The sequence below is a fragment of the Pinus tabuliformis genome, chromosome 1_2, assembly GCF_031772625.1.
Source record: "Pinus tabuliformis cultivar Carrire ecotype Pingquan chromosome 1_2, CPIR1, whole genome shotgun sequence".
NCBI classification, from domain to species: Eukaryota; Viridiplantae; Streptophyta; class Pinopsida; order Pinales; family Pinaceae; genus Pinus; species Pinus tabuliformis.
The window spans coordinates 724902797-724919101 of record NC_142298.1 but is presented as its reverse complement, the minus strand read 5'-3'; positions in this window follow the sequence as shown (position 1 = coordinate 724919101).

Here is a 16305-nt window from a genome sequence, read left to right as displayed (position 1 = left end):
TTAGGTGTGGGAACTTTTTGCTGTCAGCGTGGTCCTAGTCTTTGAATTTCATGGTTGGCATGCGGCCTAGGTGTGTGCCCTCAAATACAATGCCATCGGGGAGGAGCAGGGTCTAGAGTGAGCTTTTCACTTCATCCAGGTCCTTTGGCACTTTGGTTTTCCCTTTCTGCAGAGGGACATATGCTGGCAGTTTTGTTGCAGAGAGAAACTATTGGATATCCTCCTCCATGTCTTCTTCTTCTTCTGCTGTGGCAATCAGGGCCTGTAATCTTCTTCTTCCTCATCTGTTTCAGTTGTGACTACTTCCCCTTCTCTTCCATAAATATTTTGTTGTCTCGCGGATTTCTCGAGGACCCATCACCTGTTTATCCTTCTTGGGCCACAGTTTTCATGGTGATTTGGGGATTTTTGGTCACCACCCCGGCACCTTCTCGGACATCCCCCACCATTTAGATCTGCGCGGCCTTGTGGGTGGCTACCTCTTCAATCCCCAACCAATCCTTAGTGGTCTTCATCATCTCTAGACTGTATTCTATCTCTCGTGAACTTAGGGGCTCAACTATCGCTCGGCTCTTAACACTCTGTGCTCTTCTCAAATGCTCAATTCTCAAATGACTAAGTGCTGTTCGCTAGCTAGCCCTATGAGTTTTATAGCACCTGTCAAATTCAAATTCAATTGTTCCCCCCAATGTTGGGTCATTAATTCTTTCTTGGTGGCATATTTTCCCAAATCTTGCCCATAACTTGCGTGTTAAATGCCCGCCGCCCGCTCCATTTGGCCTAAAATCAGACATCCCATCATCAATAGTGACACCAATGGTCACTTCACAGCCAACTCGTGCGGCAACAAAACCCTCCTTGTGCAGTCAGAAACCCTGTTGTTACGGGGAAAAGTGTCTATGCAGAACTGCTAATCCCACTAAGGTGTGGTAGCTACCTTAGAAACAAACAAAGTAAAACTACTTTCGTTTTCCTTTATGAAAGATAGATGAGAGAAGAATAAAGGAGACCAACCTCTGTCTTGCGCTTGGTTCCTTGCTTGATTCCTCTCTCTTATGATAGTCCTTTGCTACTCTCTTCCTTGTATACCCAGCTTCACAGAGTACCTGTAGAATCAAAGTAGCATAACACTATACGAGAACATGGATCTATTATCATAAACAATCTAGGATCAGATATAAATTGACCATACAAATGCACAAAACATAGATTACACAAGAGTATGGAGGAAAACTTGAATAACTTTATTGATAATCAAGAAAGAGCCAAGAGAGTTACAACCAGTTGTTCTGACCCAGCATCATCCTCTCAGCAAGTAAGCCCTTCTTCACCTCATGCAAAGCTTAGATCACCCAACACTATGATGTTGCCTCAAGAAACCAATAGCAATTCCTTACCAGATGCAAAATTCGAGCCTCAGGATCTCTGGGATGAGGGATCCATATATAGATATTTGTAAGGGAGATGAGTCAGCCTGTGATTTGATTAGTGTCTTCCCTCTGATATTTCTTGCTTCCACTTGAGGATTGATGATCTCTTACTCATCCTTTGTCGAATTCAGAGAGGCAAGTGTCACAGGAGAAGTTTCTGGAAGATTCCATGCTTCTCCACCTCGCAGATTGACACTGCCATTTGTCTCTTCTCACCCATCACACCCCATAGAAGGGATTTTTGAAATGCAACGCACCCACAAAGTGTACTTAGGTGAGATGCAACACACTTTGCCTATGGAGCAAGTGAAATGATCCTGTTTTGACCAGTTCTGAGTAGTTTTTCATGGGGAACTTCTGGGAGAAGCTGTAATTAGTTGACCTTGTTCCTTTACGGGTTCGAACAACACTTTTAGGGACTTAGGAGCCCTTGGTTTATGGACATTTTATGCTTGGGGTTGCAGTGCCCAAAAATGTCTATAACAGTTGCCCCCTAAAGCATGAGGTCGTTAATCCTTTTTTTTTTTTTTTGGATGTTGGGTGAAATGATTTATCATGAGGATCCGAAGTTATTTCAAGCTGGGAGGAGACCTGTAATAAGATACAATACAATACATTATCTTCATAATATTTTCATGATCTAGCTGAGGCAGGCATTCCCATGCTCATCTTTATAAATTCATTTTCATGTACATAAGATAGACAATTGTCTGAATTTAGACTGATGATTCTGGTAGAGCCATCATCCCTTTGATTGGATGATTATCTGTGCCGTAATGATGTACATTTGATGTCTTTATTTTCCTGAATATATATCGCAGCCTGAATGGTGAAACTAGATCCGAGGTCTTCAATCTCGTTCGATCTTCACTCAAAGTACAAGTCGATCCATGTGAGAGGTGTTCTGGAGTCGAGCATGGAATGACATCACCTGATTACCAGCCAATGATGTAAGCTGTTAACAGGCGCGAGAGGAATCACTGATAATGACCATGACCCTCAAGGTACTACAGTACAATTCACGTGGTGTGAATAAAGGACTTGGCGTTGAACACCACGCAAAATCTTTCGGTCGAAGGCCATTAATGTAAACCTGTCGCCGGAAGTGAGAAACTTGCCATTGAGGCATGCAAGCTTCAAAGTACTGAAAGGGGTGTTCCTAGATCGACTTCTTGGATAATGAACTAATGTCGACAAGAAGCGATCTGTCATAGGAGGGCCTTAATGAAACCCACATCAATGACACGGAACGGAGCAAATGATTTTAATGGAGGTGAAAACGATCTGGTGATATAAGGTTCAGGGTGGTGGTCATGAAAGAATGGAGTGTGAATGTATTGCAGCGGGTGAGACACAGGTAAATTCTCTGTGTGACTTCTCTTGAACATATCGGCGACACTGACGTGATGGATTGGTAGCATTAACCCCAAATATGGATGGCATGATGGGACCATGGTGATCTGACCGGTGAATGAAACAACCCAACCCAACTTGGATGCAGAGTGAAAGAGTCATGTTCAAGAGCGACTTGCTACCAACAAAGTTTCTTCAAGTTTTCTTCCCAATTTTTCCCCAGTCATTGCTGACCAGTACCTCTTTATTTTTTTCAAGCTTGAGGAGGATAACATATGCTTGTTCTATAATTTTCCCTTCGAGCAAACCCATTGCTATGTTTTAACGAGCCTAGCGATAGTGAAACTCGTTCTTGTCTGCTATGGACAAGTTTGTCACTATTAGGTTTTAACGAGTTTAACGACAAAGACAACTCGGTCCTTTTCAATTTTAGAGAGTCTGAAAAGGACGTAAAGGAAACTCCAAAAATCCTTTTTCGTCATCTAATCCCTCAAGTTCGAAAAAGTATAAAACAATACAGAAGGGATGAATTTTCAATACTTTTAACGAGTCGAACAAAACAAGTGCTCGATCTTTTTGTGTAATAATCCCTCAGGTCCAAAAAGATTAAAATCTAAAGGAGGGATAGCACTTCCGGTCCTTTTAACGAGCTAGAGAGGCCAATGGCTTGGAAATCTTTTCATATTTTACGAGTCAGTTGAAAAGAGCTTAAAGGAGACTCATCTTTGAGGAACGAGTGATAAAATTGGGTAGCAGCTGATTCCAGGTAAGGTTTGGAATTTTCCAATCACGGCAGTGTTACAAGGATGGCTAATAGGATCACTCTTCACAGCTGTTCCTCAAAAGCGGTAAACAATCAAATGGAGGTGAATGATCGGCCAATACAGAGTGGAGGTGAGGATGGGAACATGACCAAGGCTTTAAAGGATGAAGTACTACATTCACGATGGTTATTTATCGGGAATTGGTTCATTTTTTATTGATCTTAAACACTGGGGGAAACATTTTCTCATTGCTTATGTTTATTTTTTAACGAGCATGAAGTCCGCGTTAAAACTGCTCGATATATCCAGTCGTATAATAAGGATGTCTCATATATAAAAATGACAATTTTTTAAATCTTTTCCCCACATCCTTTCTTTATGCAAGTTAGGAAACGACCAATCCTACGAGTTTAAAGGGTTAGAGGACCTACAATTTTAAAAAAATAAATGGTCGCTCTTCGCTTGCACGCCAAAAGGTTTGCATGCCCCCAGGTATAAAATAGAGTTTCAAGGTCACCTTCTATTCTACCGACAAGACGTTTGTTTTATCAGGAAAGTTTTACCACTTTCAGGTTACCAAAGATTGTTTTATCTAGACTTCAAACAAAACACTTCTTCGGCGATGCCTACCGAAATAGACAAAGGCGAGTGGCACAGACGCCTCCACCCACATAACTTTGACAAGGGAATCTTATTCCAGTCCAACCCCCTTTTCCAATCCCAGACGGGAGCCTCAGACTAGTCATATATCCCCCGCCGAAACCTACCCTATACCTGAAGTTTTCCTATTGAAGCAGACCAGGGTGCATGCCCCCTGGGTTTCAATCATGTCCTCCGAATCACTCGCGCTCATCAGGAGGATGGACTGGGGATTGATGAGACATTCCTTGCGTGAAAAGACCATTTAGGGATGGTATATGACTATTTTCTATGTGTGAACCGGGAATTAAAAGCTGGTCTATGAGCTTGACCACTCTTCCTTCGTGCGGAAAACAAATTACTCTAAAGAGTGATGAGACAATGGCTCCCATGCAATAAATATAGTCTTGTCCAAGGAGTAGATTATAATCCAGGGGTCCTTGGACTACCATTACGTTCATATGAACGGTTTTCCCTCTCAATTTTATGGGCACATTGGGAAGGATCCCTAACGGTCGACTCGTTCCTTTGTCAAAGCTTGTCAGATTTCTCATCTCAGGCAAAAGCGATGGCGAACCAAGTGCTTTCCAAGAAGTTGAGGAAAGGATACTCGCAGAAGCCCCTTCATCTATGATGGTACTGGCCATAACCATTCTATATATTTGAGCAATGATTCGAAATGGTATATTAGCTGGTAAACAGGGTTTGCCTAGTTGATTCCAGTCAAAGAAAACAACTAGGTTGCTTGGAGGTGGGACCGAATAGATGGCCGGGTACGACTCTAACGATCTTCCTTCCTACGGTAAAGGAATGGGTAAATTGCCCCCTTATTCATCGGAGTCTGTGCTTACGAAAATAATTTGGACGGTGTCATCCTTGTTCTCTTCGGTGACTTTATCATCTGAAGACGGAACCTCTGAAGGCAAGACCGGGTCAACTGCCGCCTCGACCTTTTGAATTTCATCTGGTATGGGTTCAGATGGTTTGTATTCAATGATAGATGCTTCGACCGACCACCTGGGCAGGTCAGCCGGATTTTCAACTAGTGACGGACTTGGCAAGAGTTTTTTATATCCAGGAGGAAGTCGTAACGGTGAAACCGGACGATCGTCCAAAACTCTTTTAGCCTCATCTAAGAAGGGACAATGGTGGATGGCATGATTTCCTTCGCATAATTTACAAGGAAATCTATATTTTCCTTTTTGTCTTGGGGCTTCACTTTCACTAGTCGACGGTGTGTTTTCAACATGATCATCAGAGGTTGACGACACCGGGTTGTGCAAACGAGGAGACCAGTCCCTTAAGATCTGAGGGATGCAGGGACAATCTCTATGATAGTGGTCTCCTTTGCAAATGACACATGGCGATTTAGGCCTGGTCGTTGTAGTGTGTGGATTTTCACCAGACGACTCTTGGTTGGCCCCTTTCGCTTTTGGCTCCTTCTTCTTCTTCTCTTTCTTCTTCTTTTCCTTCTTCTTCTCAGATACTTGATTTTTGGGTTTATCAGCCCTATCAAGTGAAGAGGAAGGGGGAGAGGAAGAATTGGACGAAGTAGAGGGTTGGGGGGTAACTCTGGAATTGTCTAGTTACTGACTTGATTGTTCAGGAATCACGGTGCTCTGAACGACGGAGGTTGAGAAAAGCCATATGGGCAAGCCAATCGTCAATCCTAGAAGTGACAATGTGGCCATGTGGGGTGCACCAACATCTCCCCAAGAGGAGAAGGGACTAGGATTTCCTCCAAGGGGAACTCCTTGGTTGGTGGACTCCATTCTCTCAATGCAAGACCAACATAGGAAAGGTGACGATTATTCCGTTTAAAATAAATTTTAGACACTTTGACACAACTTGTTTTTTCAATTTTAAAGAGTTGAGAAAAAACAAAAGATGACTCTAATTGCCTTCAATTTTTAATGAGCCTGAAATGACAAGTGCTCAGATGGACCTTTTCCATTAAGGAGTTTGAAAAGGAACTAAAGGGACTGCTCTGGAAATCTAGGTAGAGGGATTACCAAACCAATCACAAAACTGTAAAATACTTTTTATGGTACGGCAATCAATCTTGTGTTCAGTGCATTTCGATCGATAGGGCGGCAGACACGGCTTCCTAAGGATAAAGGATTAAGCCTATTGTGGTCTCCCAAAATATACTCGACGATACATGGGAGCACAATTCCGTACTGGCACTTATTGTCTCAAAGTGGAGGAATCACCCAACCAATAGCGAGAACAACAGTTACCAGGCTTTACGACGTCAGAATACGTCTCTAGCCTAGACTTCTAGATGTTGTGCGTTAGGTTCCAAAGCATTGTTAGATTCATTAAATTTATTTTATAGTTGATCTTGCTTAAGATATTTTCCTTTCAGGTTCACAATGTGATGTAAATGTACAATTCCTAAAATGCAATCTAAGATGATAAACAGTCTTTTTATCTTCTTTGTGCAATGAAAATCCTAGCTACTAAGGAAAGAGAGACAATATTCTTTCACAAAGAGCATAGAGCACACACTATATGCACTGTCCTAAATCAAACCAATCAAACAGTCTAAATGCAAATGCACATGCATGTATTTGTTTTCAGCCTTCTTAATATGTGAATGATAAAAAGAAAGCTAATGCGCAAATCTGAATTACTTTTCAAGCGACAATTACTAACAAGTTTCTTTTCAAAATCAAAATGAAGATAATGACAACACTTTATGATTTGGAAATGAAAACTTGATTTCGACACTAGGAAAACTACTAATTCAGATCAAATACAATAGTAACAGAGTAATCGACTATCAAGAGCAATCAGACTCTCTTCTATGACTGAAAACGACAGTTGCGACACTTTCAAATCAAGAAATGACAGTACAATTACGTTACTTTTTTGCAAAGGAGAACTGAAAATGACTCAACAAATACACAAAAACATTTGCAGTTCTTTGAAAAATGGAGGCGGAATATTAGCAAAGAAAGGGGTTTCAAACAGAGGTATACTGACTACAGGCAACAAAATTCTTGAATATATCTGAAAAGAGTGAGCACATAAACCAACATTCAGGAAAAATGCCTAGTCTGATCAGTGCACCTGTAACACAGTGAATTTGAAATGCAGTGCACCTACTACACTCGGGAAGTGCACTGAATTTCAGATTCACAGAACAGAGACTACGCTGGGCTAGGGACGAGACTTTTTTTTGGTTTTGGGTCACAGTTTGCAGTTCAGTTTAGGGATTTTGGCCGAGCAAGTGGTAATCAATAAATCAACAACAGGGGTAGATCTAAAGAGGTTACTAGAGCCACCACGAGGGCAATTAGAGAGTTTGTAAATCAGTTGTTTAATTCATAAACAAAACCTGAAGATTGACTGAAGCGGCATTTGTCTACTTTGCATTTGCATATCAAATGCAGTTCAAAAGCTACCTGGCTCAACTTCAGGCTCCGTCTGTAAGTTTATAAAGTAAACAAATGTAGAAAACAAATAACCTAGTCGCTCCCCAGTGGAGTCGCCATTTTGTTACAGGGAAAAGTGTCTATGCAGAACTGCTAATCCCACTAAGGTGTGGTAGCTACCTTAGAAACAAATAAAGTAAAACTACTTTCGTTTTCCTTTATGAAAGATAGATGAGAGAAGAATAAAGGAGACCAACCTCTGTCTTGCGCTTGGTTCCTTGCTCGATTCCTCTCTCTTTTGATAGTCCTTTTCTACTCGCTTCCTTGTATACCCAGCTTCACAAAGTACCTGTAGAATCAAAGCAGCATAACACTATATGAGAACATGGATCTATTATCATAAACAATCTAAGATCAGATATAAATTGACCATACAAATGCACAAAACATAGATTACACAAGAGTATGAAGGAAAACTTGAATAGCTTTATTGATAATCAAGAAAGAGCTAAGAGAGTTACAACCAGTTGTTCTGACCCAGCATCATCCTCTCAGCAAGTAAGCCCTTCTTCACCTCATGCAAAGCTTAGATCACCCAACACTATGATGTTGCCTCAAGAAACCAACAACAATTCCTTACCAGATGCAAAATTCCAGGCTCAGGATCTCTGGGATGAGGGATCCATATATAGATATCTGTAAGGGAGATGAGTCAGCTTGTGATTTGATTAGTGTCTTCCCTTTGATAGTTCTTGCTTCCACTTGGATATTGATGATCTCTTACTCATCCTTGGTCGAATTCAGAGAGGCAAGTGTCATAGGAGAAGTTTCTAGAAGATTCCATGCCTCTCCACCTCGCGGATTGACACTGCCATTTGTCTCTTCTCGCCCATCGCACCCCATAGAAGGGATTTTTGAAATGAAACGCACCCACAGAGTGTACTTAGGTGAGATGCAACGCACTTTGCCTATGGAGCAGGTGAAATGATCTTGTTTTGACCAGTTTTGAGTAGTTTTTCACGGAGAACTTCTGGGAGAAGCTGTAATCAGTTGACCTTGTTCCTTTAGGGGTTAGAACAACACTTTTAGGGACTTAGGAGCCCTTGGTTTATGGAAATTTTATGCTTGGGTTTGTGTGCCCAAAAATATCTATAACACCTATGACATTCTGATTTTGCGTGCATCTCCAATATCGCACAGCTCCCAAGCAGAATATTTTATAGTCCCACTCTCCCTTTCAACTGCATGGAGCACTCAGACTATTCTTCCTAAGGCTTGTCAGGTGGTTGCACCATCTGTGTGGGGCTTCATTTCATCCTCCAGCCTGGTGGTCAGGGAATCCTTATCTTTCATTCTGGTGATCGACATCACGCGCTCTGCTATTTGCAATGCACTACCCTGGTTATTGCATTTGGCGATATGTGGTCCTAGCCATGGTAGCAAACTAACCAATTCTCAGTGATAGTCCTTCAATTCGTCAGTATGATCGTATGCACCTTGCATTGCCATCCTTGGTTTATCGACAAGAAATGCTTTTTTTATTTCGTTTTCTAGCCTCTTGACCTCTGCGTCCATTAAAGTGCTTTTCTCCCTTAGCCGTACTTAGCCTTTTTCAAGTTCACGAAGTCTAAAGTTTCCTCGTAGAATTCTTTCCTAAAGTCTTATATGTTTTGCTTCACGTAGTTGTGTGATTTCTTCGTTACAGTCTACGTGAATCATTGTATCTACGGGTACTATTATGCACCAACTTGGCTTCACATGCTCCATAGGGATTTCAGCCTCTGTTTCATATTTTGGCTTCGGAACTATTTTCATGGTCAGGGTTTTTCACATGGTCTTATAGGCCCATCGAACTGCTGGTACATGCAAGTCCCAGTCAGTGCGTTTCACATGGTGGACCCTATTCAGCACTTCGCACACCTTGTCAAAGGCCTCCCCATGGATAATCTTTGGTGCACTTCGTCTTTCTTGCTGCTATTTGTTGTTCCTATTTTCGATTATGAGAGCGGTGTGTGTTCATGCAAGCTATGTACCATACACTTGTATCCATCTGGAAAGGTGGGCATACAGGTTGTTTCATTCATCATGCCTTGCTTCCATCCTCATCTAAGGCTTCCCAAATCGCAAGCACATCATCTTTCTACATTCGCGCCAGTCCCCAAAACTCTACTAGTGCATACCCCACCACCTCATGGGCGTAGCACGCAGTGCCCATTTTAGAGCGTCAAAATGCTGCTGTTCCGACACTTCTCTTTCAAATTTGTCCAGGAATTCATCCACCACTATCAATCCATCATACATAGGCAAATCCCTTATCTTTGTTGTCATGCAGTAGAGTGATCTTACCACCATGTTGCAATTGAGCATGGTTACCTCGTGTAATCGATTCTACCGTCGTTATATTTCTTCGTTTGATTCCGAAGTGCAGGAGATTTCGTGCTACCACGAAATCCTACCATCTGCTGTTGGATTCACCCAATCCTACTCCTGAGTGGTTATCTTTTAGATATAGTTGAGATCGTCATCACTATGATCATCACACATCGGTTCTATGTAGCACACTCCTTCCGCAGGGTCTAAAGGTACCACTATCCGTAGTGACTTTTTCTCAAAAATCACTTTGTGTCTCTTTAGATTTATTACTCCATTCATATCAGTGCCCCAATATATTCCCAGTAGTGGGGGATAGGGATTGCTGTCATCGACAATCTCTATCACTCTGAAATCTACCAGCGTGCTTGCACCTTAGATGTCTACTACTATCCCCTGCAACCTTCCCATCAGTAGGACCTTCTGCTGGTTCGTCATTCGCAATTGAACAGGAGACCATTGTAATGCGGGTCTGCCCATGCATTGCCATGTTTGCTTTGGCAATATATTCACATCTGATCTGAGATCCAGAATTACTTGATCCATTTCATACTCTCTGATTTGTGCAGTCAAACTCATTTCCCTTCCTTTTCACAAAGCATGCTTTCCAAGTTTCTGGACTATGCACAGTTCTCCTAACCCAGCACACCTAGTGATTAGTTTTTGTAGTCCTTTTACAGCCTTATTGTTGTGCAACAGTTTCATGCATGTCTCTAGAAAGGTAGTGAGCATTGAAGGATCCATCCCCGGTTCTAGTTGATCCTTACTACCTGAAGTGGAGGCCTCTATGAAGCTCTTCTTAGCTTCCATGAATGTCTCCTTCACGTGCTCCAAATCAAATTCAGGTTCCTTTGTAGGAGCCTTGCGAACCCACACACTTTCTTTTGGTTGCTTACCTTTTTCATCTCCTGTTGTGATACCACTTCGAAGCACTATGTTTATATTTGGGTCCTCTTTGTATGGCTCAGGCCTCATCATCTGTAGATTATGAGTCAGGGGAGGCTAGAGTACTCCTTTATCATGCAACCTCACTATCAATGTAGGGAAGTCCTCTGTGTCATGATCAAATTGGGTATAGTATAAACATGATGCTCTCATCGGATTCATACAATCATGGGCATAGTGCCCTAGCCCTCTGCAATTGTAACAAATCAGTTGTCTGCGACCCCTTCTTGGTCCCATTCCACCTCAACCTTGTCTGCGCCCCTGAAATCTAGCATGCACCATTCCTGCATTTGGATCGAGGGCTCGCATTTTAGTCTACACTCTATGGGCAAGAGTCTGATCCATCATCAGCTAATAACTTCTGCAGGTGCGTTCATCATGGCCTACTGACCTGCAAAAATTACAGAAAAATTGTTGGGACATCTGTGTATACTTATGTAATTGGTGACAGTTATCTGTAGTGTGTTTTCCTCCTATTTGAAAAATTGGGCACCATAATGCAGGCACCATTCTCGGTCCTCCTTGTGCCTCTTGTCTTAATGGCATCAACACTCCTCCCACTAAGTAGTTCGCAAAGACTGGACAGTGGTCCTTGTCATGCCCCTAGCCTTTGCATTTTATGCACCATACCTCCTCACATGCCTCTGGCCGAGTTGTCTTGTCCTGTTTCAAACTCTACATTTCCAGACACAAATTTTGTAGTTGCGCATGGATTTGTTGGACCCCCAGACCAGGATCTTGTATTGGGGTCTCATGCAGTCTCATCATAATCTCCAAAGCTTCAGCCTGGGTGGATGGCTTCTGCTATGACAGTGTCATCCTTAAATGTAGTGTTAGTGATGCTACAAACCATGCACGGTGTTGTCCATCCATCAAGGTCATGTTGGCTTTGCGAATCATACCTTTTAGTCTTTGATCGAGATCCCATGGGGTTTCACCTAGAAGCATCGCAATTTCCTTAAACACGATAATCTATTATGTCTCCAAATTTGGCCTACTAAATTCCCTGTTCAGCGCAGCCTGGATATCTGCGATCCCTGCATTTGGATGGTCATTTGAATACTTAATGTACAATGTTAGTGTGCGATCCTACAACATGATTATGAGAATTGCCTTCTTTATATTGTGATCCACGACTCCTTGTGCTTCCCATACAAATTTTACCATGAACCAATTTTATCATACTCGCCATATTGAACTGTGGTGGTGGCAGAGGTGGTGTGGGCGGAGATGGAGGTGGAGATGGAGGTGAAGATGGTGAGATTGGTGGTGATGTATGTGGTGGAGGTGGTATACGCAGAATTCGTCGCCTTATTAGACTAATTGCACTTCTTGGAGAGACTTTCACGAGCTCTTCCTCACTTTCCCATCGAGGCAAAATCAAGGGGCTATTTTCTATCTATGTGCTACCTTTGTTTCTATAGATCCTCCCACTTCACGTAGTCCCAAACATCAATTTATTCGCATAACCCTCTTTTCACACAATAGAATTTTAATCCAAGTGTTTAATTGTTTAATGTACTTACCTCACGGTCCTTTGAGGAAGCGTCGTTCCGCCTCACTATAGCTGATGGTTTTATCTACTGCAAACTCAGTGATAAACCCTCCTATAATCCAATTGAGCCAATGGTCCACAACGCATGCGATCTTATCCTTCAATGCTTCTAGTCTGCACACCAATTCCAAAGTGCACACAATCGGTTTGTCAACCCTACACCTTCCCTGACTGTTTGGTAGCTTCACGATCCACTCATACAACTCAGAGGGGAAGCATGCAAAGAAAATTTCATGGATTTCCATATATAAGTAGCGTTCCAACCACTATTCCTTTGATATTCACAGATTCCTATTTTCTTGTGCCACGAACTCATGAATATTTCTATCCAACCACCCTTCAATTTATTTCTTTGTTGGATTCCAGTGACATGACATTAGACATCCCTTATGCAGATCTCGGTCCCGGCAATGAAACCATTTGTTGGCTTGTTGGGGACTAACCCAGGTTTGGGGGTGATTTAACCAAAAAATTCCCGGTACTACTGGCCATTTCGGCAATAGTGCGTGGAGTGCGGACTAAGGTCTCACCCGAAGTAGTATGGGAGGATTCCAAAACAAGGTTTTTGCACCCTGGAGATGTCTGATGGTTTCAAGTGGTTTGCGGTTCGACCCTGCGCGCATGTCACTACGCACACTTACTCATACCTCGCAGCCTGAGATGCTGCCTTTGCGCAACCCTACTCAAGGCCCGAACAATGTTATTACCCAAATCCTTACTAGTAGCCCAATATTAGTTGATTAACTTAGCTTATTTGTTCACTTTCAGTTATACTTAATAATAATCATAATTCATACAAGTGCGCGCCATAAATAAATAGTATAATTGAAAATGTGATCAAACAAATAATAACACAAGAACAGATACACGAAATTTAGATAAAACTTCTCTTTATTTTTCTCTTCCTTCATTTACAGACTCTACTCTGCCCTGCACACTCCACTGTAGGGGTCTGTGTACTCATCTGCAGAGCCTCTTCCTACTACTATGGCCCACGATGCACTTAGAATCTTATTCTATGATTTTCTATATTATTCTATCCATTAGATTCTATCATCCTATTATCTCCTTACAACTTAGAGCTTTGCTCTTATATATACAATCCCATGGTCTGCAGACCACGGGTAGGCTGACATTACATTCATACTTAGGGCAGACATCACTATGACTCTAACATACATTCCATGTTGAAAATTCGCGGAGCTTTACAATAATATAACTCAAAACTTGGGCTTTGAGCCCCAAAAAATGTTGTGGGGGGATTCCATGCCCAACATTTAGGGTTGCCAAAAATGGTAAGTGCAGAGGAGCTTGATAATTCTACCCACCATTAGTAGGATCCCCAACATTTTGAAAATAATATCCTCAATTTGTAGAGACACCAGGTTTCCAAGGATTGTTCATGGAAGAAATTGAACCATAAGGAAAACCTTGTGGTCTAGAAAAATCCAGAGTTTGAACACCTCCTATCGAAAGGTTACCATAACCTAGAAAATTTCCCTCAAGCAAAGTATTAAAAGCAGAGGAGAGCCCTTGGTAGGAGTTCCAAACATTGGCGAAGGGAGAATAACCCTGAAAGGTACTTATAGAGGAGTAAGGAATGTTCCCCTATTGACCAAAAGAAAACTGATTCCCAACTCCTAAACCACTAAAAGCAAGGTAAGTCCATCCTTGAAAAGGACTATAAATTTGACCTTGAGTGAAGAAAGGGAGTGATCGTAAAGAAGGGTTAGAATGAGGTATATGACCACTTCCAAATGGAAAACCCTAGAAAGAGGTTGAACCAATAGCCATAGAAGTAATATTTGTTGAAACAATGGATGAGATGGTTAGAGGAACTGAGAGAATTTCACTAGAAGGCATATCAAAGGGGAAGGAACTAGTGTGGGAAGCAAAACCTTGGGTGCCCCCACTCGGTAGAGACAAATATCGCAATACTAGGAGTGATAGTAGATATATCAATAGTACCTTCTCCTTGAACTAAAACAGGAGTATGCTCATTAGTAGCACTCATAGCCAGATTCGTGCTCCTATCAGTGGCCATAGAAGGAAAAGGAAGATAAGAACAAGGGATTGTCGGTTTGTGAGTTGGGGTCTGAACGTATAATACAACATATGGATAATTGGTAGGAAGAGGTGAAGAAGGAGTCACAGGTTACTCAGGAATCTCTTCAACCTCAACTTCACCTTTCAATTGGAAGCGAACCCTAGAAAGGACTAGAGTGTCCCTATCGAAAACATGACTCACACTAGATCCACCCTATGAAATGATGGCCTGAAGCAGAGGATCAATCTCTGATGTGTTCACTCCTACTCCTAGAATAAGGCTCGACACTCATAGGTGAGAGCCCACGAAGCCTCTTGGACCCACAAAATGGTCAATTAACCACTTAGAATTGTTAAGAGAACTTTTAAAGACTCAAAAAATTATAAATCTATGGCAATCTACGAGGAAAGAGCACTCATTGAAATGTCCCTAAAGATGTAATCAATCAAGATACTTTTACATATTTCCACTCCAGGTGATTAGGACTACACACCAAAACACAAGAAAGTGAAGTAAAGGACCTTCCAAAGATAGCTTGGGATAATTATGGCCTAAGCCTACCATCAAATGTAATAGAAACAGTTACGTTAACCCCAAGTCAAAATCCTTTTCTGGTGCAAGTACCCAAGCTTTTTAAGGGCACCCTCCTGAAGTAATAATGAGAGTGATACAATGTCTACCTCAGGTACCACGTGTATTCCCCCCCACAGTCACCTATGTGGTCCCTAAGAATGGAAACTAAGGTCACCAGTTCATATCAGAAGTGGGGAAGAACAATCCTTGGTTGAGATCGAAGAAGTAGGAGAGTGGGTATCTCTCTTCCTTGCCTTCACTAACTCTCGTGCTTAACTCCTAGAAGAGAAGAGCTTTCTCAAACAACTTTAACGACACTAGTTTTCACTCTTTCAATAAACTTCTATGTTTGAATTTAGAGTGGCCTTGGAGAGTTAACTCTCCAAACACCTATTCCAAGGCCTTATTATGACCTAAACGAGTTGATGTAACTATGAAAAATAAAAAATTCTAGCTCATTTTAGTTTTAGCACTTGATTGTAATGGATTTTCTTAAGTCAATGGTAAAATGGAAGTGCAACTTGTGATGTTATTTATGAAACAAAAAATCAATAGAAAACCTGGCTCCATGCATATGTAACTCTTTTTTCTTCGATGAAAGAGATTTATAAAAGGTTCTACAAACAAAATATGAAAGAAAAAATTAATTTCTTTTTCAAAACACATGCTCACACACTCAAATATACAAAATGACTAAAAATGCTTATAGTGCAACTATCCTAATCCAAACTAAAAATTCTTAATGCAAGATTGTTAAAATTGGCAACCAGGGAAAAACTTCATGTGGGTCATCTTATTCACGGCTAATAATATTTTTATTAGATTCCTCTCGTCGAGAGGTGTAGGATTGATATAAAGATCATCCAATTCCGATAAGTATTCATGGAGATATGAATTTATTTTGATTATGGAATTATTATCAAGCGGACCTACAACTCATGTAGGCTCAGAAGCCCAACAGTCGCATCTATTCACCCACCAACGTTGTGTATAAATATAAGAGGACTTTTCCTCATTTGGACTCACTCTCATCTCATCACATCTCTCTCTCTCTCTACTGCGCAGATATGAGTCTCTTCTCTACTGCGCTGAAATGGGTCTCTCTCTCTCTCACATGTGAAGCCGGAAGCTGTTGAAATTGAAGCTGCAACTGCAGAAGTAAATATTGACTTGCGTGGCCTAGAAGATCTCCTCTTTGGAACTGCGCTGTAGGTTTATCTGAACCTCCTTTGAAAGCCGCAACTTTTGG